General features: G+C 38.9%; 1 long non-coding RNA gene across 1 annotated transcript in view; it reads left to right on the top strand.

Annotated features, from left to right (window-relative positions):
- Positions 1–27287, top strand: part of LOC138150918 (uncharacterized) — a 54658-nt gene that overhangs the window by 23896 nt on the left and 3475 nt on the right. Inside the window, exons 2-3 of the long non-coding RNA XR_011165685.1 lie at positions 15996–16089; positions 19313–19724. This is a non-coding gene — a long non-coding RNA (uncharacterized lncRNA). The remainder of the gene's footprint in view (positions 1–15995; positions 16090–19312; positions 19725–27287) is intronic.

Below are 27287 nucleotides of genomic sequence, written 5' to 3'. Positions count from 1 at the left end.
AGAGACAGAGACAGAGAGACAGAGAGACAGAGAGAGAGAGAGAGAGTTGGAAGGGTTCTTAATCAGATCATCTGTGAATATTTAAGTACCTACTCTATTTTATAGGCAAATGATAGGAATGCAAAGAAAGGCAAAAAGCAATCTTGCCTCAAGGAGCTTATAGTCTATTGGGGGAGACAATACATAAATAATTATGTACAAATAAGAAATATATTGGATAAATTGGAGGTAGTCTCAGATGGAAGGCATTAGCATTAAGGGGGACAGGGAAAGGCTTCTTAGAGATGTGGTCCAACTGCCTTCTGCCATTTTACAGATGAGGAAACTGAGGCTCAGAGGTGAAGGATTCCCTGACTCTGGGCATTTTCATTATTTGTCCCTTGCTCTTGGAACACTCTCCCTAAAATTACCTGTTGGTTCCACAGCCTCCTTTAAGTGCCGGCTAAAATCTCATCTACAGCAAGACTTTGGCAATCCCTTTACTTCTAGACCCTGCTGTCTATCAGTATATTTCCATTTTATCTTACATAGAGCTTGTTTGTACATAGTTTGCATGTTGTCTCCCTTACTAGTCTGTGAGCTCTTTAAGGATGGAGGCTGTCTTTTACCTTTCTTTATGTTCCAGGTGCTTACCGCAGTGCACAATAGGAATTTAATAAATTTGTATTACCTGATTGACCAGCTTTCTCTAAAGGTCAAACAAGGTTTCAGGATCAGGGACTTTAAGCCTCCATCACACTACATTGACCCTTGATGAAAATCATTGAAATTCCATGAAAATTCTTTTAGTTAGGGACAAGGGCCTGACTTGTTAGGTTTAGAAATGATGTTTGTGTCGTCATTTGCATCATGTCTACCTCTTTATGACCCCATTTGAGGTTTTCTCAGCAGTGACTTGTCATTTCATTCTGCAGACAGGGATAAATGACCTGCCCAGGGTCACATAGTCTAAAGCCATATTTGAACTCAGGAGGATGAGTTTCCTCTCTCCAGACCTGGGGCTCTATTCACTGCAGCACCTAGCTGCCCAAGGTTTAGAGTTAGTGATGGATAAATACATGACTTCATTTCTTTCCCATCAACACTCCTCCTTCCATATGGGGGGGGGGGCGCCAAATCTCCTTAATATCTTCATGCCTCCTTCTTTTGTTCTCATTCCTGTAACCACCCACAGGATTTATTTCATGTTTGTAAAGTGCTTTTGATTGAATCATTTTAGATAAGATACAAGACGGCATAATCATAGGCCTGTCCCTGATGAGTCATTGGCAGAACTAGGAAGAATGACTGCTTGGAATTCGTTTAGTAGATTTTAGGATTGTAACCCGTGATGCATTTTGGTGGTTTTTAAAGAAAGGTCGTAGAATGTCAAAAGTGGAAGAAGCCTTTGAGGATGTCTGGTGTGTCCCGCGTTCCCCTTCCTCCCTCACCCACCACCATTGTCCTCATTTTATAGGAAAGGAAATTGAAACTCAGAGGGGACTTGCTCAAGCGGATATAGATAGTAAAGGTCAGAATCTGGCATTGAACTCAACTCTCTTGATTACCTGAGTGTGCTGCCCTTGTCCCTTGGTAAGAATATTCTGTGATGTCCTGTCCATCACTCTTGGAAAACACAGTGGCTTTGTTGTACACTATCCTGCTTCTGCCAAAGCTCAGCTTAGAAATCATCTTCTACTTGGGGACTTTTCGGATACTCTCAGCTATTAGTATCTCTCCCCCTGCCCCCATTATCTTTTTTTCTTTTTTCTTTCTTTCTTTTTTTGGAGGGGGAAGGTAGGGCAATTGGGGTTAAGTGACTTGCCCAAGGTTACAAGGTTAGTTTTTTTATGTTGAGGCTGGATTTGAACTCAAGTCCTCCTGCTCTATTCACTGCACCACCTAGCTGCCCGCCTCATTATCTTTATTTTATATATATTTTGTGTATCATCATTTACTTATATAAACTCAAGTTTAGTGAGGGCAAGGGCTTTCTTCCTTTTTTTCTTTCTTTCCTTCCTCCTTTCTCTTTTTCCTCTCTTCCCTAACCCTTTCCTTTCTTCTCTCTTTTCTCCTTTCCCCTTCCCTTTCCACATTCCTTTCCATTCCATTCCTCATTCCTTTCCTTTCCTTCCATATTCCTTCCCTCTCTCTCTCCTTTATTTTCTCTTTCCCCCTCCCTCTTTTCCTTTTCTTCATTTCATCCCTTCTTTTCCTTTCTTCCACCCCCTCCCTTCCCTTCTCTTCCTCCCTCTTTCCCTTCTTCATTCCTACCTTCCTTCCCTTCTCCTGTTTTTCTCTTCCTCCTTCCTTTTTTTCTCATCCTTCCTTCTCTTCCTCACTTCCTCCTTCTCTTCTGTCCTCCCTGCCTTTCCTTCCTCCCCTCCTTTCTTCCTACCCCCTCCCTTTTTCCTTCCCGTCTTCATTTCTCCTTTCCTTCTTTCCATGCCTTTCCCTTTCCTTGCCTCCCCTTCTCTCCCCTTCCCATTCTCCCTCCTTTCCTTCATAGGTAAGTATAGTTTTATCATGGTGTGGGGATTCTTGCATTCCTGCCCCTGGTTTTCCATAAGGTGGCTAGTCACTTCATTTCTCACTTTCCACATCTGTAAAATGGGGGTAATCATACTCCCTACCTCACACAATTGTTGGGAGTATCTCTGCATATAAAACATTTGGTAAAGCCTATATATAGTACTTTATAAATGTCAGATTGTTGTTATTAGCAAGAATTCATTCAGTGAATATTTATTGAGAACCTACTGTAGGACTAACTATGCTAAGTACTGAAATGTATTCTTTCAAACATTTCACCATTTTTTCATCTTCAATTGGGCAATTTAATATATCTATGTAGGATGCTTAGAAGTAATGGCTAAAAAGACCTTTGTCTCAGTTTGTTGGAATCTCAATGTTAGGGGACAGGGGAAAGGTTTATTATGTTGAAATCAATTAGATTACATTGCAAGGTATAAAAAGTGTTAAGTACCAAGGTTCTGAAAGATATAACATTAGAAGTCTTTTCCTCTTGTTTAAGGAAAATGATTTTGCTAAGGTAAGGAATAATTGGAAGGACCCGTTTTGCCCAGTTACCTGCAGTGTCTTGACCAAGCATACAGGTCTTTATGAACAGGGAAGGGAATAAGCATTTATGCAGCACCTACTATGTGATCAGGAACTGTACTGAGTTCTTTACAAATATTATCTTGTTTGATCCTCACAACAATCCTGGGAAGGCTGATGCTGTTATTATTTTTATTTTTTTTTAATAGTCAAGTAAAATTTAGACAAACAGAGATCAAGTGATTTGGCCCAGGATTACTCAGTAAGTGAGGCAATGTTTGAATTCAGGTTTTCCTGACTTCAGGCCCAGTGCTCTATCTACAGCACCATCTAGCTGCTAAACAGAAATGACTGTCTCCCCCCTCTCCCCCATCCCCCAGCACTAATTTTCTGCAACAGGCCACTGGGCACAGTGGTAATAAATAACAGGGAAAGATTGGGTGTATGTTGGATGAGGTTTGGGTAAGAGGTAGTAGGCATAAAAAGTAATAGGTAAAAAGGAGAAAGGAAACACTATTTTTCAGATTATGATAAAAAATTTTGGAGCCCTTTTAAAAAAAATTTACATTTTATTTTTTCAATTATCCAAAATCTGCCTTCTCTCCTTCCCATATCCCTTCCACCTCACTTAAAAAAAAGAAAGAAAAGCAAAGCTTTTATAATAAATATGTGTATTCATGCAAAAAAAATTTCCCTTATTGGGTATGTCCCAATCTGACCTCTGATACTATCACTTCTTTGTCTGGAGGTGGCTTGTTTCAGCAGGAGTACTCTGGGAAAATGGACTTGAACAGGGCTCTTAAGTATTTCAAAGATTTTTGTTTTAACAATATTGTTATTATACAAATTGTTCTGGTTCTGCTCACTTCAGTTTGCATCAAGTCATATAAATCTTTTTAGTGTCTCTGAAACAGTCCCATTCATCATTTCTTATAGCACAGTAGTACGGAACCCTTACTAATAAAAATAACTACTACTATTGTTGCTAATAGTAATACTCATACACCAAATGGTCTATTACAGGGGTGGGGAACCTGCAGACTCTCATGGCCACACATGGCCCTCTAGGTCCTTGGGTACAGCAGCTTTTTGACTGAGTCCAAGTTTTACAGAACGCATCCTTTTATTAAGGGGATATGTTCTGTGAAGTTTAGATTCAGTCTAAGGGTTGTACTTGAGGACCTAGAGGGGATTTGTTCTGTGAAGTTTGAATTCAAAGGGCCACACGTGAGGACCTAGAGGGTCACATGTGACCTTGAGGCCATAGTTCCCCAACCCTGGTGTATTACCTTATTGATTTGTGTTTTCTGTTAAGTCATGAAGGCTTAAAACCAAGAATGCCTGCCCATAATATGTGACTCTCCTATATATCCTTCAACACATTCTTTGTAGTGGGCCTGCCACCAACATTCTTATGTTGTTACATTGGGTAGATCCAAATAGAGCTCTCAGGTTGTTATCAATTGTCCCTCACTCTCTCCACGTGCCCAACCCATTTTTCCCCAGTCACTTATTTCTTTGATGATACCCTGTATATCATTTGTCCCATATGAATCCTTGTGTGTGATGTGAGTGGCAGTCTGTTCACGTTCATCCCACATGTTCCCATTGCCTTTTAGGTGAACGTCCACTTCTCTTATTCAGAGGCTAGTATCCTAAGACACTCAGAAGAGAAATCATGGTACGGAATGGGGAGAGCACGGTCTCCAGAGTCAGAGAACTTGAAAACTTGGGTTCAGATTCTCTCTCTCAGACTGACTTCTGTGTAGACTTGGATAAGCCTGACCTTCCCTTTGCCTTAGTTTCCTCATCTGTAAAATGAAGAGTTTGGATTGGGTGGTCTCTGTGGTCCTTTTCAGCTTTCGGTCTATGATCTGTAGCAAGTCATTTTATCATTTGTACAATGAGGAGGCTGTATTCTGGCCTTCTAGGATCCATTTTAGCTCTTAATCTATGAGACTATGAAGTCACTGCTGTTTGAGAGGCAGTATGTCATAGTGGATAGGGTACTGGATTTGGAGTGAGGAAGGTCTGGGTTCACACTAGCTGTGTGATCCCAGGCAAGTCACCTAGTTTCAGTTTCTGTTTGTATTTCTCTGTTTTGTCATTTGTAAAACGAGGGGGTTGGACTTCATGGTTTTTATTTTTTTTTAATTTTATTGATTTTTTTTCTGCATTTAAGAAATAAACCAATAAAAATGAATAAAAATAAAAAAATAAATAAAACAAGCATTTCTATAACATAGTAGAATAGAAAAAAAAAGATGATTATACCCAGCTATGAATCTATAAACCTTTGAATATTAGCCCTCTGTTTTGGATAGAAGCTTGAGGTCTTTAATGGACCGGGCAGTTCCCTAAATGTGATCCAACCAACTCTACTGTCCTGGTTCTGGTCCCAGCTCATTGTCCGTTTATAGGATCAGTCCCAGGTATGTTGTACTGTTGGATATGCACTTTAAATTGCCTATAAATCCACTTGCATGATCTTGCCTGGTTAACTGGCATTTTTATGTACTCATTTTTTCCCTTATCTGGATAGTCCAAACTAGTTATCACTTGTATATCTATCTATCTATCTATCTATCTATCTATCTATCTATCTATCTATCTATCTATCTATCTGTCTGTCTGTCTGTCTGTCTCTGTCTCTGTCTGTCTGTATCTGTCTGTCTGTCTATGTATCTATCTATGTATCTATTTATGTATGTATGTATGTATCTATCTATCTATTTAGTGCTTTTACTTGTTCAGTCATTTGGGCTGTGTCTGACTCTTCGTGACCCCATTTGAAGTTTTCTTGGCAAAGATACTGGAGTCGTTTGTCATTTCCTTCTCTGGCTCTTTGACAGATGGGGAAACTGAGGCAAACCTCACAAAGTGACTTGCCCAGGTAACACAGTGTATAAGATCAGTTTTCCTGGCTCCAGGCCCAGCAGTCTAGCCATTGTACCACCTAGCTGTTCCATCTAGTGTCTTATATAATCTTATTTGGTCCTTTAAACCCTGTGAGGTGGGTGGAATAGTATTTGACCCATTTTATGTGGGCGGAAGATGAGGCATTTCAAGGTTATAACTTTTTCTACTCCAGTCCATATACCACAGAGCTCTCAAACTGGTTTGCATTTAAGGCCCTTCACAGTTTGCCTTTCCAGATCAGTTACATATTCCTTTCCTTCATGAGCTCTGTGGTCCAGTCAAATCTTTTTGGCCATCTTTCTATCCATCCTTCATTCACGTTCCTTCTTGTCTCCTTGTTCACATTTGTCCGGGCTGTCCTTCCATGCCTGAAAGGTATGTTCTCCTCACTTATTCTACCTCTTAGAGTCCTCAGCTTCCTTCAAAGCTCATATAAAGAGCCGCTGCCTCCTGGGTGTGAGACCTTTCCTAATTCCCACAGCTGCTAGTGCCCCTCCCTGCCATAACCTGGTATTTACTTTTTCTATACCATAGTTCTATGAGTACATGTGGTTTCTCCATAAGATGTAAGCTCCTTCCAGCACAGTGTTCTCTTTTTGTCTCTGTATAGCCCTAGGGCCGTGGCACATGGTAGATGCTTAATAAATGCTTATTGATTGATTTACTTTCCTTATGTTACAGGTCTTCTGACTGTAATTCTTATAGTCTTTCCCGTTTATCCTGCCCCTCATGGCATGCCTACACATGCAAAATGAAAGTGAATATTGAGGCAACTGTTTGGGCAGCTCAGGTCAAATCACATCATCTGAAGTACTGTGATAATCAAGGCCAGGAAAGGTGAATTTTTATTCTTGGCTTCCGTGACTGATGATGGAGAAATGTCAGAATTTCATACATGTCGGCGGTATATGAAGCTTCCTTCTATCATTGGACATCTGGTACAGTCAGGCATTGCCCTTCTCCATGGGCAAGAGATTGATTCCTTGACTCCTCTAGAGACAAGTGATAATAATTGGGGTGATGAAGAAGGATGGAGAAATTCTCAGAAAAGGGAAATAAAAGACCTTTTAGATGGTCTAAAACGCTAGAAGAGAATGTGATGGGGAGAGTAGAAACATATTTTAGATTAGATTAGATAAGACATTTTATTAATCACTTCACTGTGTGCCAGTTACTATGCTAAAGGCTGGGAATACAAATCAAAGCAAAAAGGGAATGTTTCCTGTCCTTTAGAAGCTTCCATTCTAATAAGAGAAGATTCTAGTTAATAAATATTTATTAAGCACTTTTTCTGTGCCAGGAACAGTGTTCAGTGCTGGAGATGCAAAGAAAGGCCAAAGACAATCCTTGCCTTCAGGGAGCTCATGATCTAAAGGGTGAGGCTACAAACAAACAGCTGTGCATAAACCATTTAGATACTGGGGATAAATTGGAAATAATCAAACAAAAGAAGTTGCTGGAGCCAAAGAGGATTAAGAAAGGCTTCCTGTAGAAGGTAGGTTTTTAGTTGGAACCTGAAGGAAGCTAGGGAAGGCCGGAGGCAGGAATGAGGAAGGAGAGCATTCCAGGTAGGGGGAACAGTCAATGAAAAGATCCAGAGTTGGAAAATGGAGTGTCTTGTTTGAGGCACGACAAATAGGCCAGTGTCACTGGATCACGGAATATGTGGGTGGGTACATGGAGTGGAGAGTAAGGCGTAAGAAGCCTGGAAAGGTGGGGAGGGGCAGGTTTTGACTATCAAGCAGGATTTTATATTTGATCGTGGAGGTGATAGGGAGCCACTGGGATGTTATGCATGGATTTATTCTTTAGGAACATCAATTTGACAGCTGAGTGAAGGAGAAGGAGGAACCTTTGGGTAGGGCCACCAACCAGCAGACTGTTACAGTAGTCCAAACTTGAGTTGATAAAGGCAGGCATCAGTCCAGGCAGTATCAGAGGAGAGAAGCAGGTTGATCTGGGTTATTAAGATCATGACAATAATTAAAGCAATATTCAGAAACTATCCCTCTCTGGTCACCATTGTCCAAATATGTTTTCCCCCTATTAGAATGTAAGCTTCTTGAGGACAGAGCCTGCCTTGCCTTTTGTATTGTGCCCAGCATATAGTAAGCACTTAAATACTTTTTCATTCATTCATTCAAATATAGCACAATGCTATATGTAATTTTGTAGCCCTTGCTTAAAAGCCTTTAGTGGCTGTCATAGAAGCCTTTGAGCAGGACAAGGAATTGAATTTAAATGGCTACAAACTTGTAGTACCATTGCCATATTTGTTTATATTTTCTGACCTGGTATTTAAGGCTCTCCACAATCTAACTCCAATCTACATTTTCATCATTATTTCATTTTGTTACCTTTCTGGAATTTAGGCTTTGGAAAACTGTTCTGGCTGCATCTTGCATTGAATGGAATCCTTTCCTCCCTTCAAGGCTCATGTCACATGTCACTTCTTCCTCAGAACCCTTCTGTGATCCTTTCAATTGTTAATGCTCTCTTCCAACTCAAATGACCTTTTATTTATTTTTTTTTATCATCTATCTATTATATTTCCTCATCCCAATTCTCTCCTCCTCCCCACCCCCCATTTTATAAACTCCTTAAAGTCAGGGATTATGTTGTTTTTCTTTTTGCATGCCCAGTGCCTAGGACTGTGCCTTGCATGGAATAGGTACTTAAGGCATTCATCCCCCCTCTCCTATTTGAAACATTTATTGGAAAAGGTTGTGCTCTGGGTTATTTCTAACTAGTAGGAATGAGTAGTATTGCTGAATGAATGCAGCTCTGCCTAAAGGACAAAGGTAAATATAGAAAGGGATCTAAAATGATATAAATAACCAGATTTTCACTGGGCATATTCTGGAATGGGAGACTTAGCATGCCTTAGTACAGTTCAAAAGTGGTCCTTCTAGAGTAGACTTTTTTCAAAATTCAGTTTTATTTTCAGTATTGATTTTTTCATTTTCACTTCCTCTTCCCCCACTCTTTGAGAAGGAAAGAAAAACAAAATTCATTACAAATATGTAGAATCAAGCCAAACAAATTCTCTCATTAGCTATGTTCTCCCTTCATCTCCTCTCCCCCCCCCCCAATTTTTTTTTTTTTTTGCTTCAGTCTGTCTGAGGCCATCAGCTCTATCTGGAGGTGGATAGCATGTTTCATCATGAATCTTTTGGAATTGTGTTTGGTCATTGTGTTGAAACATGTTCCTGAAGTTTTCAATGTTGTTTTTGACTAGACGTATCAAACCCAAGACCCACTGCTCCTGAGGATCCCTGAAATAAAATACTATCGGGAAAACAAATAAAAATACAATAAAATATAGATAATGTTTCATCTTAAAAGTAAGTTGACATGTGGCCTGCAGGGACCCTTGTGTAGTGATTAGTGGTCCCCAATTTTATTTGAACTGGACACCCCTGTATTAGATGATGAGTTTTCAACTTGTTTTGAGTTCTGGACTCTTTTGGCAGTCTGGCGAAGACTAAGGACCCATTATGAGGAAAATATATTAAAGAAAATTATTTAGTATTTTATTTTCCCCCAATTACATATAAAAACAATTTTTCACATTCATTTTTAAAAATTTGAGTTCCAAATTCTCTCCCTTGTTCCCCACCCCCATTAATGAGAAGGCAAGCAATTTGATATAGGTTATTCATGTGTAGTTATGTAAAACATTTCTATATTAGTCATGCTATAAAAGAAAACATAGGTGGAAAAAACACACCAAGTACCAAGGAGAATAAAGAAAGTAAAAAAATAAAGGATGCTTCAATCTGTATTCAGACTCTGTCAGTTCTTTCTCTGGAGATGGATAGCATTTTTTTTTAATAAGTTCTTCACAATTGTCTTGGATCATTGTATTGCTGAGAGTAAAGTCATTCACAGTTGATCATATTACAATATTGCTGTTACAGAGAACAAATGTTCTCCTGGTTCTACTCATTTCACTTTGTATCAGTTCATATAAATCTTTCCAGGTTAGAAAAAATTTTTAAATACATAAAACAAAATTCATACAAAGTACAAAATACGTGTAAAGGAAACTGATAATATTGGAATACAGTTTTCAGAATATTGTTAAAAACAGGTTCATGATCCTCTGGTTATTCTGAAAACATATTACCCCCCAGGATATTCTAATCCTAATAGGATCTTGAAATCTAAGTGAGGCCATATAATCCAACATATACCTGAACAAGAATCCCTTGTACAATTTACTTGACAAACCTCCTCAAAAATATATTGCTCAGTCCTTAGATGTACTTCATTCCTGGTCAGGAGTCCAACATTCCTTTATTTTTAATTATTATTTTTTTGTTGTTTGTTGCTGTTGCTTTTGTTATTACAGGCCTGGGATTTCTTTGCTATAGAAAACTCCCAGGGTAGATATCCCTTCCATCAATATGGACAATATTAATAATATATGTATATAGACACTGGAGAAGGAAATGGCAAACCACTCCAGCATCTTTGCCAAGAAAACCTGAAATGGATCTTGAACAGTTGGACACAAATGAAATGACTGAACAATAGTATATACATATATATTTAAATATATATTACATATAAATATATTAAGTATATAAATATATATTATATTATATATAACATTATTTAAATATACATATACATACATACACACACATACACAGAAATTGAAATTGAGATTGATTCCCTGGGCGCTAGGTGGTGCAGTGAATAGAGTGCCGGGCTTGGAGTTAGGAAGACTCATTTTCATGATTTCAAATCTACCCTCCAATTTGATTAGCTGTATTATTTTTTATTATTAAATTAGCTGTATGACCCTGGGCAAGTCACTTAACCCTGTTTGCCTTAGTTTTCTGTGAAATGGGCTAGAGAAGGAAATAGCAAATTACTCCAGTATCTTTGCCAAAGAAAACCCCAAATGGGTCAGGAAGAGTCAGACATGACTGAACAGCAATATAGACTGCCATTGCATGGGGGATTGAGGAGTTGTCAGTCAGTAAGTCTTTATTAAGTGCCTGATCTGTCCCGGGCACTGTGCTAAATGCTGGGAATACAAAGTCAAAATAAAAGATAGTCCTTGCTTTCAAGGAGTTTGCAGTCTAACAGGGAAGGCAACATGTTAACAGTCAAGTACAAACAAGCCATATACAGGATGAATTGGAAATAAATAACAGAAGGAAGGCCTTAGAATTTAGGGGGAACAAGAAAGTCATCCTGTAGAAGGTGAGATTTTAAATGGGAGTTGAAGGAAACCCAGGAAGCCTGGAGTTACAGGTGTGGAGGGAGAGCATTCCAGGCATGGGGGACTGTAGCACCAATGCAATATTCACAGCACCTATGGCCACTATAAATATGCTGGTATAGTGCTTAATTGCAAACTATAACAGACTCTCCATATAGAAAACAGAAGCAAAACATTCAGACACCAGCAAAACTGAATCCCCAAACCAGTAAGCCAATTCCATCATAGTAGTATAGAAGTTAATAAGCCATAAAAGCACAGAGTACAACAGCATCCTTTAGCTTTCCCACAAACCAATATTTACTCACAAGCCTAACTGTTTCCCTTGAGTGTGTCCTCTTCTCCCTCCATTTTCTCACTCTCTGACTACTAGCTTCCTGTGGGCTCTGCTCCACCCATCAGCAAACTCCTCCCACTATAGGCTCCATGTGATTACATTTAGCCTATTAGGAGGCAGGATATATCTTCAAAGCAGGGAAGGTCTTCAAATTCCTTTAGGCTTATTAAGGGGCAGGGAAGATCTTCAAATTCCCATTACCATTACAGGGACAACCAGTGGAGACAGTTGGAGTTGGGAGATGGAGTGTCTTTTTGAGGACCAGCATGGAGCCCAGTGTCCCAGGACCTGGGATTGAAGGGTTTAAGGGGTGATAAAACTGGAAAGATGGAGAGGGTGGGGCAGGTTATGAAGGACTTTGAGCTTCAGAGGATTTAGTATTTGATCCTGTTGGTGATAGGGAGCATGAGTATTTGACTCTAGGCAAAGGGTCTGTCACATATGTACACATAGATACCTCACAGGACTATTATAGCCAGTGATATATGTTGTACGAACATGGCCTGTACACAGAAAAGCTTAGGAGAACATCCTAATAGTGATTATGACTGAGACTGATTGATTGCCTTGGTGCAAGGAACACCCAGGTCAGGAAACTCCCTGCGTCAAATGTAGGATCAGGACCTTCTCTTCAACTTAGCCTTAGAGAATTGTCTGAAGTAGTGGTTGTCAAAATATGGTCCTGGCACCCTTATTAGCCCATGAGACTCAAAAGAGATCCACAAGGTGAAAACTTTTTTCATAATAATACTAGGATGTTTTAATTTCTAATATTGAAAATATTGATAAATATCCCTCATATAAACAGAAGCTCATGGTGGGAGGGTATGGAGCGTCCCCAGTAATTTTTTCTTTTTTGCTTTTTGGAGGGGCAATTGGGGTTAAGTGACTTTCCCAAGGTCACATGGCTCGTTTTTGTGTTAAGTGTCTGAGGCTGGATTTGAACTCAGGTCCTCCTGACTCCAGGGCCAGTGCTCTATATACTGTGCCACCTAGCCACCCCAACCCAGTAATTTTTAAGAGTGTAAAGGGGATCCTGAGACTAAATAGTTTGAGAACTAATTGGCTTTAGTGTTTGAGAGTTATGCCCAGGGTCATCATAGCCAGTATATGTCAGAGGCAGGACTTTTTCCAGATCTTCCTGGTTTTGAGTTCAACTCCTTATAGCCTCACAATGAATGTAAAAGCATACATTTGTCTTCAAGTAATTCAGGACTCAATTAACGAACTCAATTAGTGTTTGTATGAAAGACAGAGCTTTGTGTTTTTTTGGTCTGGTTACAAAAAAATTTTTTTCCAGTACAGCTTAATACTCTGACTCCATGTGTACCAGAGTCATCCTTGACGACTCATTCTTGCTCATCCCCCATACCAAATCTGGTGTCAAGGGCCTTTGATTTCACTTTTGTGAATATGCCCCCTTCTTTCCTCTTATACTCTAGTGCAGGCCCTCATCACCCCAATTGCTTTTAGTGGGTCTCTCTGCCTCATATCTCTCCCCACTCCCATCCATCCTTCATTCGACCACCAAACTGATTTTTCTAAAACTGAAGTTCTGCACTGCCACTCCCACACCCCTAAACTCCATTGTCTCCTTATTCCCTCCAGGATCAAATTCAAACTCCTGTCATTCAAAGCCTTTCATAACCTAACCCCCTCCTAGCTATTCCCCCCCCCCCCATTTTACACCTTAATCTCTGCCAAGTACTCTGTTTCAGCGGCAGTGGCCTCTTGGCTATTCCAAGAAGACTTTATATCCCAGCTCCAGCAATTTTCTCTGGTTGTCCCTCAGTTCTGGAATATTTTCCCTGCTCATCTCCCAATTGCTTCCCTGCTAAAATCCCATTTTCTACAGGAAGTCTGTGCCAACCCCTCTCAAGTCTCGTGTCTTCCCTCTTAATTTTTTTCCTATTTATCCTGTATGCAGCTTGTTTGTGCCCACTGGGTTGCTTACTGTCTTCACTAAGAGAGTGAGCTTCCTGAGGACAGGGACTATCTTTTGTCTCTTTTTGTGTTTCCAGCCCTCACACAGTGCTGCCTGATGCATAGTAAGCAGGCACTTAGTAGATATTTATTGACTGACACAGCCTCCACCATTCCATACATTTAGGATTTTTCCTCAGGAGGATTTCAAGAGTCCTAAGGCATTTGTGTGCTACACAGATTAGCTGGTTTTATAATTTGATTATTGCCATCTCTTCATTCTTCCTATCCAGATCCTATGGTAAGCTGATTTTGTATGTGTCTTTTGTCTGGATACAAAAATGAGGACACAGTTTGAGAGTGACTAGGAGTTTTGCTATTTCATTCAAAAATCCTTTTGAGCATATGTTATTGCTGAAAGAACTTCCCAGAGACATTGCCTCTCAGGCTTTGTTAGATGTCAAACAAATGTAGATAACTGCAGAACGAGATTACTGACATGGAAACGGAGGAGCTCTCTCTTCTCTTCATCATTTTCACATGAAAAACTAGGCAGAAATGTTTTCCAAGGTGCGGCTGGAGCTCTGGCTGAGCATGAAAACATCCTAAATTTGGCTGCATTATTTTGCAAGTGAGATAGACCCGCCATCTTGCGGCAGTCATTCATTCATGCTTAGTTAATTTGCAAAACATGTCCTATTAGCCCAGTAGATTAATCATAATAATACTGACCATGTGGGTTGTACCAGCAGTTTAGTAGACATAGTACAGAAGACAGTGGAAATGCCTTAGTTCTGGTGTTAGAGGGAGACAGGAGATGTGTATAGAAGGTAAAATGGATGGAGCGGATTAATTTGAAGCATGGGACTATTTCCAAAGCTTGTGTACTGTAGAACCCACAAAGCAAATAAAGAAAAAAGTCACTTGTTTGCCCTCTGTGTCCTGTGTCAAAAGTGTGAATTGTTCTAATGGTAGCTTCACTCCATGACTCTGAAGAGACATAAGGTTAAATTAGAAATGTAACCAGGGCAACTAGGGCCTTGTCCCAAAACACCAAAATTTTGAGGGTCCTACGAGCAGGGACAAACAACTTTTTTCCAGACATTATGGAGCAACACTTTCTATCCCTGCTTTGGAAGAAAAATTCTCCCTGTACTTTTCAGAAAAATAGTCTATGTAGCTAATTTTCTTAGCTCACATTTTATTAAAATGCAATAAGAATTCATTATAATTTTATAACAACATGGAGATCTTAAACACTCAAAGAATATAATTTTTGATGAAAACTCCTTACAATAAAAGTTGACAGATTTAATTGTTGAAAATTGCAAATAATGATCTGTAATTGTTTTTGAATTACTTCAATTTTTTAAAGAGTTTCTGTTTTTTTTTTTAATCTCTTATTATATTGTACTTAACAAAAAGAATGCTGTTGAGAAATGTAGCATTTTGGTACTTGTAGCCTCTATACAAAGAATACTTAACTTTGATTTTTATGCTTCATTGCTAAGTGTAGCAGGCAGCGGGATGACAATTTTTATAACAACATGCAAATTTTAAGCATACAATAGATTAACTAAACCCTTGTATCACATTTGCAAGTAAAATTAATTTGTATACACATGTATATACAATGTGCACAATGCACATATATGTGCACATATACATTTACATACATTCACACGTAGGCATCTGGGTAGTACAGTAGATAGTTCTGGACCTGGAGTCAGAAGGACCTGAGCACAAATCTTAACTCTATGATCCTAGGCAAATCATTTGAATTCTGCCTCAGTTTCCCCTTCTATAAATGGGATTAATAATAGTGCCCTACCTTCCTGGATTGTTGTAAGGATCAAATGAAATAATTTGGTTAAATAAAGTGCTTTGCAAAGCCTAAGGTTTTGCAAATGTGACCTAGTTTTAAAAAAAAAAAATGGGACAGCTAACTGGCACAGTGAATAGATCTCTGGGCCTGGAGTAAGGCAGACCTGAGTTCAAACGTAACCTCAGACACTAGCTGTGTGATCCTGGGCAAGTCACTTAACCCTGTTTGCCTCAGTTTCCTCATTTGTAAAGTGAGCTGAAGAAGGAAATGGCAAACTACTCCAGTATCTTTGTGAAGAAAACCCCAAATGATGTCACAAAGAATTGGACACAATTGAGCAACAAGTCCATTTAAAAATATGCGCATATATATATACATGTATATTATATATTATTATCATACTATATAGAATTTGTTCTGTGAAGTTTGGATTCAGTCAAAGGGCCACACTTGAGGACCTAGAGGGCCACATCTGGCCTTGAGGCTGCAGGTTCCCCACCCTTGATAGAGTATAAGTATGCTCTATATAGTATAACATGTTATAGAGATGACACATATAGAAAGAAATATGTTATAATATTTTATATGTAACACAATGTTGTAAGATATATAATATAAATTATAATACTAATATAGAACAATAATAGCATATATAAAAATAATGTGTGTTTTTCTGTCTGTGTGTTTTTCCATCTGTGTCCAAAACCTGTAACTAGAAGAATCCCTGATCTGCAAGTGTAGGACTTTTTCATCTGGGAAGGTATCTCTGCAGAAATGAGTAAAGGCCTGAAGAAGTCTGTATGATCCAGGGTAAGAATCAGTGGTTTTCAGATACTGGGTTAAGAATAGCTGTTACTAGACATTAACTTCTGGCACATAAGTTGGTGAGGGTGGGAGGGTGGGGGGAGTGGGTTGGAACTGAATAGTGGGGGCCCCAGGAAGTGGGATTTTGGGGTGGCAGACTTTGGTGAGTGAGGGGCCAGGTAAGGGAGAATACGGTGGTGGGGTGAGAACTCTTCAGGGATGAGGCTTAGGGATCCAATATCTTCATGTTGGGGCCCTAGTCTATCCCTATAAGGGATGGAGTCCTTCCTCACCTGTGCTTGAGAGTCTAGTCAGTCTAGGCATCAGTGACTGAGATGAAGAACAAAGCTCATAGAGAGATTGAACCTATGACTTGCATACACTTCAACAAACTAAGTCATGCAGCCTGGAATTCCTTTAGATTAATGCTTTCTAATCCTTTTTAATATGTGATCCATCTGTGACGTTGACAAAATGTAAGTGGCAGGGGTGTATTGGTGTTGTCCTGGCCCAAACATTTGTCTATAAATACTCCTACCTTCTTCCCTTTCTACTCCCCATGATCCACATTTTATATGTATATCCATAGACATATGTACATATACACATAAATGTATGCAAACAATATATGAAATAATATGCAACATATTATTTATGAGATGTGCATACATATTATGCACGTGTGTACATATAAATGCACATGCTGTTCTCTCTCTACAATGGTTATGATTGCCTCACTCTCCCCCCTCTGCCTCAGTTGACAAAAATAAGTATAGGAGAGTAATGATTCTGAGAATATCGACTTGCCCCACTTACAAGAGGTAGAGTGGTGCAGTGGATGGAACACTAGACTTGGAGTCAAATGGGATCGAATCCCATCTCAGACACTTACTAGTTCTCTGACTTTAGGGATCTCACGTCGGCCGTGTCCTGTGACATGATCAGTGTGGGTGCTCCCCTCTCCTGGTGTCCATAATAACCTCTATACCTCTTCTCATGGCTGTGTAGTGTTCTGGAGGCCTTACTTTGGTTCTTCAAAACAAATTCTTGTATTGAAAATATATCTTATCCTGCATCTTAAGTCCGTCATCTCTGTGACAAGAGGTGGGTCATAGAGGTGGGACAAGAGGTGCTGAAAAACGCACTCTGGATATTTTTCACATCACATGCCCAGAAGTCACCACTGAGTAGGATGTGTATGTGTTGTACATGTTGGTTATAGGTATGTTCTCATGGTTTTGTCATGTGGGTTTGGGGGGCATGGGGAAGAAGATCTGAGGAAGATATCCCAGGAATCTTGCCCATCTTTTTTTTTTTTTTTTGGAGGGAGGAAGGCAAGGCAATTGGGGTTAAGTGACTTGCCCAAGGTCACACAGCTAGTAAGTGTGTTAAGTGTCCGAGGCTGGATTTAAACTCAGGTCCTCTTTACTCCAGCGCTGGTGCTCTATTAACCACCTAACTGCCCCGCCCATCCTTTTTCAAAGGAAACTTTGATTCCTTTTTGAAGAGCAGCAGAAGGGACCACAAAACTGGCTGCTATGTTCTTCTCAGTATGAACATTGGTCTATTATACATCTATCTATCTGTCTTCCTTAAATATTGTGAGTCCAGAAGACAGACAGACACACATGGATTTTGAACAAGAATGACACGATCCTTGGCCCTGGAGTCAGGAGGACCTGAGTTCAAATTTGGCCTCAGACACTTGACACACTTGACAAAGCTGTGTGACTTTGAGCAAGTCACAACCCCAATTGCCCTCCAAAAAGAAAAAAAAAAAGAATGATATGATCCCATCTGTACATAAATAAGATGAGTCTTAGTGAGTTTACAAACAAATCCACCTTGTATCTCTTTATATGCCAATCAGCTTATTCAATGAGTTGGGTATTCTTTTACATGACTAAGCCTGGAATATTTTTTTATTTCATGAATACATTTTATAAAGCAACTTGTCTTCACTGAAACATTTTAAAGTATAACAGTGAATTTAGTTTTGCTTGCTTTTATTCCTTAGATGTCCTCCCATGCCTGATTGGAATTTCTGATGTGAAAAATTCTAGTTTTGGAACAATGAACATAACATACAGTATGTGAATAGAGTATGGAAAAAGGATGAATTGAAAAAATAAACACATTTTATATAAATAGGTGTCAACAGAATTCGGAACAAACTCACATAATTGCTTAAAAACCAAGAATCTTTATATACCATTTGCATTTATTAGGAAATGAGTTTAATTTTGTTATAAAAATAATTTTATGATTTAAAAAGAGTGTTCTTAAAAAGAAAACTTAGATGATATTTTTTTAGGGATCAGATTAGAAAATCCAAAATTGCATAACATTTCACTAACTTGGTAAAGAACTATTCATTTTTTATTTTTACAGACAAAAGTTTAGACATTTCTTAGGAGTCCAAAATTGATAACGCATATATTACATATTTTACATATATACATATTGCATACACTTACTTATATGAAAGTGACCTGATCCATGCTTTCATATGTTTGGTTAGTAATGAATTACTTTTAAACCATCCTTCTTCTCCTGAGGCATGGTAACTTAAAATTTCTTCATCTGGGGAAAAACCAGGTTGAGTCAGGGTAGTGATGATAGGAGAGGGGGAGCTGGAGATTACAGAGAAGGGCTACACCCTGAAAGGGAGCAGACTGTCTGAAGAGTTTGGGTGAGAAAGGGGAAGAAGACCAAGCCCATATTCTTAATTTTCCTTTTTTGACCTGTGGGACATGTTTATGAGGGGACTTATCCCTTAGGCAGATCTACATTCTTTTAAAAATGCTACACATCTATTTGTAGCAGTTCATTAGAAGTAAAAGTGTTTATACCGTAATAAAAAATTCCTATGCAATTTAATGGTTTTTGGATGGAATGCCTTTGCCAGTATGGTAAAGTTTTAGCTGGTTGTTATGAAAGAGTCAAATTTTACTTCCATTTGGCACTAGATAGGAGTGGGTTTTATTTCTCAAGGATTCTGCCTTAGTGGTTCGAAGGCAGGGCTCGGGTGGATAGCAGCTGGCGCTAGAGAAGGATGGAAAAGAAGAGGGGGAGGATTTTGTTGGAGGGTTTGCACCCAAACCTGGTCGCCATTGGACAGCTTATTCCCAGAGTACTCCTTTCACTTCCAGAATTCAAGCCCTGTATCTTTCTGTAACTCAAATGCTTTCTTTGTTTTTTTTTTTTTTAAATTCCATTGTAAAACTAGAAAGAAATTTGACCACCAGCCTGCATTCCAGTATCAATTATGGTTGACTGCAGAATGAAGAAAAACTCTTCTTGGAGACCAGTGATACTTTCAGATGAAACTGTGAAATACTCTCTGTGGTTTTTTTGGATTCAAGCTCCATTCTGAGTCTTTTGTTTAAAAACAAAACAAAACAAAAAAACAGCAAGCAAAAACTTCTCTTATGAATTTACCACCTGTCATGGATGATTGTTTTTTTTTTCCTAACCCTGTTGGTCGATTACAAAATGCTTCTTAAGAGGATAGTTATAAATAGATTATACTGTCATTGTCCATTCTGGTTTTGTCCTTTCTGGGTCAAGCGGAAGCTTGCTAATCTCTTTTGTGTATTGGTTAATTGTGGTGGAGTGAGAGACTCAAAGACAAATCGGAGGTGAGCAATTGCTTTTCCTTTTTTATATTTGACTTACGTGGTTATTTCCCCTTCATTAAACAGCATGATTCAAGAGAGTTAAACAAAAAAAAAATGATATGTAAATAAAAAAACAAGTAATCATAGTAATAATAATAGCTAGCATTTATATAGTGCTTTAAATTTTGTAAAGCATTGTACACGTGTTACAACATTTGATCCTCACAAAACCTTGGGAGATAGGTGTTACTTATTAGCTATTTTTACAGAGGAAGAAAAAGGGTGAGAAGGGTTAAGTGACTTGCCCACGGTGTTACCAGGTATGAAGTATCTGAGGTGTGGGGTTTGAACTCAAGTCTCTGGCTCTTATTTACTCTGCAATCTACCAAGTGGCTTTATAATCTCACTGGTGGCTTCCCAACCTCAGGGCAATGGAACACTTTTCAGTTCTAGCTTACAAATGAAATCTTACAAGAAGATTGAACTATGATTTCTGGACACTGGGTTATAGAATTCAATCCAACTCAGCAATCATTTGTTAAGCTCCTACTATGTGCAAGGCACTATGATAGGCACTGGGGATGCAAAGATAACACACACACACACACACACACACACACAAAGAATTCCTATTGCTTGCCTTCTTGGTGGGTGGGCTAGGGAAGGGAAGAATTTAGAACTCAAAATTAAAAAAAAAAAGAACACTGAAAATAAATAATTTGTTCCAACAAACCACAATTCCTTCTCTCAAAGAGTTTATATTCCATGTCATTGACTGAAAAATATTATCTCATTTTAATCCTCACTACAATCTGGGGAGGTAGGTGCTATGATTATCCCTATTTTACAGGTGAGAAAATTGAGGTAAACAGGTTAAGTAACTTGCCTAGGTTCATACAGCTAGTGTCCAGAGTCACATTTGAATCAACATGTGATAACAGTAGAATCAAGATCCCTGATCTAGAGTCAGAATCTGCACCTGATGTTCCCTGCCTGTGTGATCTTGGACAAATCACTTAACTTCCCTGGGTCTCAGTTTTCTCATCTTTGAAATTAAAGGGTTGGATTAGATGACCTGAAGTATTCCAGCTGTATCCTATAATTCTGTGTAAATGTCTGGAGTACATACAGGATAATTTGAGAATGGAAAAGCATAAAATAATAGAATCACACACCAAGCCGTCCATCTCCCTCCATCCAAGGTGGACTGTGTTATTGTTCATTTATTTTTAGTTGTGTCTGACTCTTTGTGACCCCATTTGGGGTTTTCTTGGCAAAGATACTGGAGTGGTTTGCTATTTCCTCCTCCAGCTTCTTTTACAGAAGAGGAAACTGAGGCAGACAGGATTAGGTGATTTGTCCAAGGTCACACAACTAAGTAAGTGTCTGAGGCTGGATTTGAATTCAGGTCTTTTTGGCTCCAGATGAAATGTGACTGTGTACTTTTTTACTTTATTTTTTCCCCTTCCTTCACCCCTTACGCCCCTACAAGGCTACAATTAAGCATGGATATACATATATGTGTGTGTATGTGTGTGTATGTATATGTATCGACATATATTCACGTATATACATACATATATAGACATCCATAAACAGACATATATATATACATACACATATACACTCAAATGCATATACATAGGACCATATTATGCTAATTTCCACTTGAAACAGTTTCTCTGAAGGTGGATAGCATCTTCCTTCTTAAGTCCAAGTCTTTCCATTTTTTTCTAAATCCACCAGCTCATCATTTCCTACAGCACAATAATATTCTAACCTAGTCACATTTTATCTGGGAGATTGTCTGTCTATGGTAACTTTTAGCAATATGTAGTTTCCTTCCTTATCTCTTTTAATTAGACCTATTTTTGCTTTTCCTTTGTTTGAGATCATGATTGCTACTGCTGTTCTTTTTTTTTTAACTTTAGCTGAAGTATAAGTTATTATGCTTTACTTTAGCTGAAGCATAAATTATTCTGTTCCAGCTCTTTACCTTTACTCTGTGTGCCTCTTTGCTTCAAGTGTATTTCTTATAAACAACATATTGTAGGATTCTCATTTTTAATTCACTCTGCTATCTGCTTCCATTTTACAGATAGGTTCATCCCATTCACATTCACAGTTATGATTACTGTGTATTTCCTTCCATCCTATTTTCCTCCTGTTTTCTTTTTTTCCTCCTTTTCTTTCTTTTTTCATTCTATCCATCCTCACCAGTGTTCCCCCTCCCCCCAGATCTGTACTTCTTTCTGTCAATTCTTCACCCTCTCCCCCTTTCTTAATACTCTTTACTCCTATTTCCCTATATGGCAAAATAGAGTTCTATACCCAGCTAATTATGTATGTTGCTTCCTCTTTGAGCCAATTCTGATGAGAGTAAGGTTTGAGCAATGTACACCCCTCCATCTTTCTCTCTACTGTAATAGGTCTTTCATACCTCTTCATGTGAGAATATTTACCCCATTCTACTTCCTTCTGCTCCCAAATTCTCTTTCTTGCCCCTTAATTTTTTGGGGAGTGGGATGATATCATCCCATTAAAGTTACCTTACACTGGTATTCTCTGTCTATGTATGCCCCTACTACCTGCCCTAATAGTGATACAATTCTAAGGAGTTACAAGTATCATCTTCCTATGTAGGAATGTAAACGGTTTAATCTTAGTGGATTCCTTATGTTTTCTTTATCCCTTTTAACTTTTTATGCTTCTCTTGAGTTGTGCTTGAAAATTAAAACATTTTTTTTTCTGTTCAGCTCTGATCTTTTCATAAGGAATATTTGAGAGTCCTCTATTTTATTGAATGACCAAATTTTTTCCTTTGAAGGATTATTCTCAGTTTTGCTGGGTAGGTGGTTCTTGGTTGGAATCCTAGCTCCTTTGCCTTCCAGAATATTGTATTCCATGTTTTATGATCCTTTCATGTGGAAACTACTAAATCCTGTGTAATCCTGGCTGTGGATTTGAAACAATTTGAATTGTTTCCTTCTGGCTCCTTGCAGTATTTTCTCCTTGACACAAGAGTTCTGGAATTTGACTAAAATGTTCCTGGGGGTTTTCATTTTGGAATCTCTTTAAGGAGGTGGTCGGTGAATTCTTTTAATATTTGTTTTGCTCTCTAGTTCTAGGATATCAATCATCCTTGATAATTTCTTGAAATATGCTGTCCAGGCTCTTTTATTGATCATGACTTTCTGGTAGTCCAACAATTCTTAAATTATTTTTCCTGGAGCTGTTTTCCAGGTCATTTGTTTTTCCAGTGAGATATTTCTACATATTTTTCCATGTTTTCATTATTTTGTTTTTATTTGATTGATTTTTGATGTCTTGTGGAGTCATTAGCTTCTGCTTATCCAATTCTAATTTTTAAGGAGTTATTTTGTTCAGTTAGCTTTTTTTTAAACCCCGTTTCCATTTGGCCAATTCTACTTTTGAAGATGTTTTCTTCAGTAAATTTTTGTTTGTCTTTAAAAAAAATTAATTTATTCTCTCAAAGTCATTCTTTTTTTTTTTTTCTGGAGGGGGGAAGATAGGGCAATTGGGGTTAAGTGACTTACCCAAGGTCACATGGCTAGTTTTTGTGTTAAGTGTCTGAGGCCGGATTTGAACTCAGGTCCTCTTGACTCCAGAGCCTGTGCTCTATTCACTGTGACACCTAGCCGCCCCTTTTGTCCATCTTTTTCTAATTTTTGTGCTTCTTTTATCAAACTGTTGACTCTTTTTCATGATTCTCTTATATCACCATCATTTCTTTTCCCAGTTTTTCTTCCACCTCTCTTATTTGATTTGAAAAATCCTTTCTGATCTCTTCCTGGAGTTCTTTTTAGGGCCTGACATCAATTCACATTTTTTCTTTGAGGAGTTTTGACATTGTTGTCCTCTTTTGAGTTTGTATTTTTATCTTTCCTGTCCAATAATTTTATAATAACTTTCTATGGTCAGGTTTTTTGTTCATTTTTCAGTCTATTTTGCTATTTTTAAAGTTGATCTCTGTTTCTGGGATTGAGGGGGCACTGTCCTAAGCATCTGTGTTGGGGGTTGTAGGCCTTGGCTGCTTGCCTGGTGCTGTGCAGGTACTACCGTGTTTCCCCGATAATAAGACCTACCCCGAAAATAAGCCCTCCCCTTACTGTGTAAGATTCCTCTAAACTAAGCCCTCCCCTGAAAATAAGCCCTCTGGTGTTTTTCTGTCCAAAAAAATAATAAGACAGTGTCTTATTATCAGGGAAACATGGTATGTGGGGTCCTGGTTTCTTGTTTGGTGCTGTGTTGGGGCTGTAAGGGTGAGGGGAGCGAGCTGGGACTAGAGTGTTTCTAGCGTTGTGCTGTGTCTGTAGGGCTGAGGGGAGGGAGCTGGGACTAGAGTGTTTCTAGTGTTGTGCTGTGGCTGTAGGGGTGAGGGGAGGGAGCTGGGACTAGAGTGTTTCTAGCATCGTGCTGTGTCTGTAGGGGTAGGGTGTGGGGCTGGCCACTCACCTGGTGCTCTACTAGGGTCTGGGAGTGGATCCATTCACAACTCCACCAGCATGGCATTAGTGTCCCAAATTTCTCACATCATCTCCAACATTTGTCTTTTTCCTTTTTTGTCATATTAGTCAATTTGATAGGTGTGAGGTGGTGCCTCAGAGTTGTTTTAATTTTCATTTTTCTAATCAGTAGTAATTTAGAGCATTTTTTCATGTACCTATATAGATAACTTTGATTTCTTCAACTTAAAACAGACTGTTCATATTCTTTTACCATTTATCAATTGGGGGAGAACTTGTCTTCTTATAAATTTGACTCAGTTCTCTATAATTTAAGAAATGAGGGCTTTATTAGAGAACCATGCTATAAAAATTTTTCCTCAGTTTTTGCTTTCCTTCTAATTTTGATTACATTGGATTTGTGCAAAATCTTTTTGATTTAATGAAATTAAAGTTATCGATTTTACATCCCATAATGATCTCTATCTCTTATTTGGTAATAAATTCTTTCCTTCTTTATAGATCTGACAGGTAAAGTATTTCATGTTCTCCTAATCTCTTTATAGTATCACTCTTTATGTATAAATCATGTATCCATTTTGACCAATCATGTACCCATTTTGACTGATGCACTGCTTTTGCTGATGACGCCTCTCTTCCTTGAACTAAATTCCACAGTTTAGCCTAGGGAGTAAGACTCATCTTTTCTGTAATCTCAGAAAGAACACAAAGAGGGTGGCTAGGTGGCACAGTGAATAAAGCACCGGCCCTGAAGTCAGAAGGGTGGCGCAGTGAATAAAGCACCGGCCCTGAAGTCAGAAGGACCTGAGTTCAAATCTGGCCTCAGACACTTAACACAAAACTAGCTGTGTGACCTTGGGCAAGTCACTTAACCCCAATTGCCCTCCAAAAAGCAAAAAAAATAAAAAAGAACACAGAGCCCTAGGTTTAGGTTTTCAATAAAAATCTATAAGGACATATTTAGAAGAATAAAATGATAAAGAAAGGAAAATTGTCAAGTTTCCCAGTTTTACCAAGACTTACCAGGCAATCTTGTTGGTTCTGTAGGAACTAGGCCTTATTCTTTTTCACTTCTTTCTCAACTGACCCAGCTCTTTGTTATGGTCTTCTTATAGGTCTCTGGTTTTATAGTCCTGTAGTCTTATAGTCTTTCTTGAGTTTTATAGGCCAACTCAAAGTTTTTCTCCAAATCTCTCCTTCCCTTGTAGAAAAAATCAGAATCTAAGTCCCCTCCTACCTCTTTTCTGACCTCTCTACCTCTGATTTTACAAGAACATTCCAGACTTTTGGGTAGGACAATGTCAAATTGACCCTTTCCAATTTCAAGCAGAGTTAATTTTCAACTCTGAAGTATCTCCTCAGTCATAAGACTTCCTATGTTCAGGCACAAACCGGTGTTCTTAGTCACTTCTCCACATATGGTGAATGGAAGAGAGAGGAGACTGTAGCTTGCCAAGAAAACAGGTGATAGAGCAAGGCAGGTAGAGAGGATTGAAGAATTTGATGCTTCTAGTAAGGGCTTCATTTAAAAATACATGATTATGGAATCTAGAGCAGTAAGGACGGGGGAAATGAAGTTGGAATAAGAATAATGACCTAAGAATATGGGGACAGCTTGAGGGACTCAATCAAAGCAGGTGCAGTGGGAGTTAGGGAGTTACCAGTTCTGTTGGTACCAGATACCAAGGAGGCTGAAGCTGCTGTGTATCTATCTGTTGAGCTCAGGGCTTGCTGGGACTATGTTGAAAGGGTATTTTCACTGAGTTTGATATAAAAATGATGAGCCCCAGCGAGGGATAGAGAGCACTAGGTTGCCTAAAGAGAGACAAGTCAACTATGGGAAATAGAATAGGTCAGAAGTCCTGTAGGAATTGGTCCTTGATTATCCCTGCACTTCCAACCTGGATGAGATGGGGAGACCCATTTTTTTAAAAGTTAAAATTAAGTCAAAAGGAATTAAGGTTGTTGTTTGTCATTCATTCTCAAAAAGGACTATGACATCAGGGAGGTGATACTATGATATGCAAGCGAATTGGATTAAGTGAGGGAGGGCTGTGTAATGCCTTATTTTCTCCTCCAGAGCCATCTGGGTCCAGGAGTAAGGTATAGATGACTAGAAATGGCCTTGGATACAGTGGGAGACCGTGACCTTTTTAAGCTAAGGTCTTTTCCAGGTCTCAGTTTGACTGAGGCAATGCTCATTCAGTGATGAAGGCTAGGTAAAAAATGAAGTAAAGAATGGCCTCTTTTACCTAGTTTAAAAAAATCAATCTGGGAGGGAAAGATCTTTAGGGTTTCTGGCTAAAACAGAAAAAAAATTGCTATTTACATTCACTCTGAGCCAATCAGGGCCTAAACAATGACCAAGTGGGACTTGGCCTGGGACTTAGTATTGTTGGCCAATCAATAAGAGCCAGAGTGATTTGGCTTTAAGACAAGGTCCTTAAGAAAGAAATCTAGCCTGCAAACCCCAAGATATCTTGCAAGGTTTCAGTGGTCAAAATTTACATTCCTTTGTGTAGAGCACCCAAAAGTAAGGGTGTGATACTCTATGTGGACAGAGGAAAGGAAAGGAGAAAGGACAGGAAAGGAAAAGAAGGGAAGAATGGTGTTGCCCAGCTGACCAGTCCAGTGGGGCAGCTCCTCCTACTATTCACAGAGGGTGCTATTTGTCCTTCATTCTCAAAGAGAATCATAGCATCAGGGAGGTATGTCATGACATGCAAGTGAACTGATTTTCAGTGAGAGAGGACTGTGTAAAGTCACCAGCCTCACTTTCTCCTCCAGAGCCATCTGGGTCCAGAGGTGAGATATGTTTCAGGATGATTAGAGATGGCCGTGGATGCAGTGGGGGACCTTGCAAGGAAATCAAAGTGTGGGAAAGGTAAAATATAAGGAGTTCAGACTCAGAATTTGAGATCCAAGATGTGGCCCAACTGAAGTAAATAGAGAGAAAAGTTAATTTCAGTATTGTATCTCAATGCTTGATACATAATAAGTGTTTTAACAAATTTTTTTCTTTCTTTTCCTCCTCCCTCCCTCCCTCCCTCCCTCCCTTCCTTCCTTCCTTCCTTCCTTCCTTCCTTCCTTCCTTCCT

Source organism: Petaurus breviceps, unplaced genomic scaffold (genome assembly GCF_028583685.1).
Source record: "Petaurus breviceps papuanus isolate PSGF00001 unplaced genomic scaffold, PetGlider_PUasm1.0 90895, whole genome shotgun sequence".
Taxonomy (NCBI): domain Eukaryota; kingdom Metazoa; phylum Chordata; class Mammalia; order Diprotodontia; family Petauridae; genus Petaurus; species Petaurus breviceps.
The sequence above is the reverse complement of the archived record's forward strand: the minus strand, read 5'-3'. Positions and strand labels throughout refer to the sequence as shown.